The following is a 4020-nucleotide window of genomic DNA, read 5'->3' as shown; positions in this document are numbered from 1 at the left end:
TAAAAAGATAAAACATATTACAACTAAACATCTTATTATACTTATCTAACTTTTATCACTATCACTTCTTCAATTATCTTTTATTCAATGACGCAAGTAAATTGCTAAAGACTTAATGCATTTGGTGAATGAAATGAATTCTAATTCTGTTCTATCAAAATGTTGCTGTGATCTGATTGATATCTTATTATGGTTAATTACATGTTCGGAAATGGATTGTGTACATCTTATAGACGTCCTCAGCTGATTTGAACAGTTCTTTGGGTTTCTTTAGGCTAGAAACATTTCTCGGATTCTGATAATCAGCTTGTCCATCCTGGTCTAATGCTGTCCTTTCTTTCTTTTTCTCCTTTCTCATTTGTGAACAGTGTCAGTTACTCAATATAAGTTTCTGTCCACCTGCAGAGGACGATATTCCACAAGGAAAAAGTTTGGTAATATTTTCTTCTTCTTATGAATCTGTCTCACCGATTTAATGCCCCGGAAACTGCATCAGTAGGTATATATTTCTATTTTCAGGTTGTGGTGGCATACAATTCACTTGGATGGGAACGCACTGACATTGTCAGAATCCCTGTGAGTGTTTCCTTCTCTTCTTTTCAACCTTTCTATGTTACGAAAGTTGTGGAATTCTGTAATTACACATTAAATGCAAAGAGTCTTGCTTATGAAATGCATAATTGATAAATGCCTGAAGTTCTTAAAGTCTGCCATAATATATGCAAGGACATTAACCCGGAAGAGTACTCGGGAATACATGGTCTATTTCAGTAAATTCTAGTTTTTGGGTGTAGACAATAATAAATTCAATCAAATTTCTGTGCAAGCAGAATTTTCCGTTGTTACCATATGTAACGACGAATATTTGGGAGAATGATTTGTTGCTAATTTTTAGAGAATTTATTTAGTTTCCTTTTAGATCAATTAACTGTAAATATATATACTATACACAACACAATGTAAAGGGTGTTTTTTTTTAGACAGAAATATCACGCAATTTGTTCGGTCTTTTTGTCATGGTATCAGAGCTAGGGTTCTAAGCTCTTACCTGCTGTGAATCTCGCCTCGTTCGGTGTATTCGGTCATCGTCGGTGCCTCTTCGGGAGATCTTCGTTTCGGGTGTTGGGCGTGTGGGTTTGGTCGCCCGTCGGCTGTCTTCTGCGTCTTTTGCGTGTTGGTCGGTTATCTTCTTCGTGTTGGGCGTGTTGGTGCGTGTTGGTCGGTTGTCTTCTACGTGTTGGGCAATTAGTCTGTGGCTCACTTATTTTATTTCAGTTTCAGCACGTGGTTTATTCCTTTTTGGTCTGGGTTCGTCATTTGGTTGAATAATTTATTCATCATGTCATTTGATAAGTTAGACTCATTTATTATCCGCTTCAATGGAAAAAATTACTCGGCTTGGGAATTCCAATNTTGGATCCTTAGTTCAGTCGAACCGCACCTTATTCTCAATCTGAGACCTTACAAAACTGCTACTGCTATGTGGGATTACATTAGTAAGGTTTACAAACAAGACAACACGGCTCGACAATTTCAATTGGAGTATGAGATGGCTAATTTTACACAAGGAAGTCTTTCGAGTGAAGAATACTTTTCAGGTTTTCAAAATCTTTGGACTGAATATTCAGATATAGTTTATGCTAATGTTCCCGCAGCAGCCACAAGCAAGAGGGATCAATTCTTGATGAAACTACGTCCCAAATTTGAGGCTGCACGGTCCAATCTGATGAATTGTCAACCTGTACCATCTCTAGATACTTGTTTGGGTGAACTTCTTTGTGAGGAGCAACGTCTAGTTACTCAGGCTGCCATGGAGCATAGGGATACTATCAGTACTCCTGTGGCTTATGCAGCACAAGGAAGGAATAAGGGTCATGACATGCGTGCTGTCCAATGCTATAATTGTAAAGCCTTTAGTCACATTTCTCGGGATTGTCCTAAGAAATAATGTAACTATTGCAAGAAACAAGGTCATCACATCTCTGTTTGTCCCATTCGGCCAGAAAAGAGGCATACTACTACCTATCATGCCTCCACTAGTGCCTCTACCTTTGCAGCATTGCCTACTGCTTCGTACGTTGTTCCAAATCCTGCTTCTGCATCCACCCTCTCCCCTGAAATGGTACAACAGATGATCAATTCTGCTTTCTCTGCTTTTGGACTATCAGGTACTCATAAAACTTCATCTAAACCATGGTTCTTTGACTCTGGAGCTTCTAATCATATGACCAACACCATTATCCCTCTTTCCAATGTGAAAGAATACGATGGGAATCTAAAAATTCATACTACTAATGGTAGTTCACTATCCATCAAAGCTATTGGTGATCTTTCAGATTCCTCAACTAATGTTTTTGTGTCTCCCAATCTTTCTACAAATTTAATTTCGGTTGGTCAATTAGTTGATAGTAATTATAATGTTCATTTCTCTCGTTCTGGTTATGTTGTGCACGATTCGGTGTTGGGGAAGATGATCGCGAAGGGGCCTAAAGTGGGACGACTCTTTCCCTTACATAGTTCTCCTTTTCCTAGTTCTCCTTTACTTTCATTTGCATGTAATACCATTAGTACTGATAATAAATTGTGGCACAAACGTTTAGGCCACCCAAACTCAGATGTACTTCGCACTTTATTTAATTCTAATTTATTAGGTAATAAAACATGTTCGTCTGAACTTTCTTTTGATTGCACTGCATGCAAACTTGGCAAAAGTAAAACTCTACCTTTTCCCTCTCATGGATCTCATGCCTCACAATGTTTTGATATTATTCATAGTGATGTTTGGGGGATTTCACCTATTATTTCTCATGCATGTTATAAGTACTTTGTTACATTTATTGATGACTTCAGTCGTTTTACTTGGGTTTATTTTTTAAGAGTCAAATCAGAAGTCTTTTCAGTCTTTAAGCGTTTCTTTGCTCTTGTTGAGACTCAATTTTCTAGTCTCATTAAGATCTTACGATCTGATTGTGGGGGGGGATATATGTCCAATGAATTTCAGAACTTTCTCCAAAGTAAGGGTATCATCTCTCAGCATTCTTGTCCTTCGACACCACAGCAAAAGGTGTTGCTGAAAGAAAGAATCGTCACCTCCTGGATGTGGTAAGAACACTCTTACTTGAATCATCGGTACCTTCTCAATTCTGGTGTGAAGCACTTTCCACTTCGGTTCATTTAATTAATCGTTTACCATCTCTTATTTTAAATCATGTTTCTCCATTCTTTAAACTGTTTATATATTCACCTTCCTATTCTGATCTGCGTACATTTGGTTGTGTTTGTTTTGTACATCTTCCTGCTCATGAGGGACATAAACTTACTGTTCAGTCTGTTAAATGTGCTTTCCTTGGTTATGCTGTCTCTCAAAAAGGTTATATTTGCTATGATTCTCATGCTCAATGTATCCGCATTTCTAGAAATACGGTTTTCTTTGAAAACCAATATTTTTTTCGTCTCATTCTGCGCTACTCCCTACATCTTCATCTATCCTGCCTAGCTTCTCTGATTCCCCAGATGTTATAGCACGATTTAAGCCAGGACTTGTGTATGAACGATGTAATTGTGGGTCTGATCATCCCGCTGATGTGCCCCCTCCTGATCTCGAACCGGCACTTGATCCTCCTACGGTTCCCATCTGTCTTCGTCGGTCTACTCGTCATTCTCGCCCACCCGATCGGTACAGTTTCTCATCTCCCGTTTCTCTTGTAGCTACTTTATCTTCTATTTCCATTCCCACTTGTTACAAACAGGCCATGGAACATGAGTGTTGGCAAAAGGCAATGCAAGCAGAACTTCAGGCCCTTGAGGAGAATTATACTTTGGGATATTGTGCCTTGTCCTCCTACTGTGAAACCTGTTGGAAGCAAATGAGTTTTTTCTGTGAAACTTCGTTCTGACGGCTCCTTGGATTGGTACAAAGCTCGTCTTGTAGCTCTGGGTAATAGACAGGAATATGGGGTTGACTATGAGGAGACATTTGCTCCTGTCGCCAAAATGACCAAAGTCAGGATGATCCTAGCT

Source organism: Olea europaea, unplaced genomic scaffold (assembly GCF_002742605.1).
Source record: "Olea europaea var. sylvestris unplaced genomic scaffold, O_europaea_v1 scaffold3659, whole genome shotgun sequence".
Lineage (NCBI taxonomy): Eukaryota > Viridiplantae > Streptophyta > Magnoliopsida > Lamiales > Oleaceae > Olea > Olea europaea.
This window is presented reverse-complemented; position numbering follows the sequence as displayed.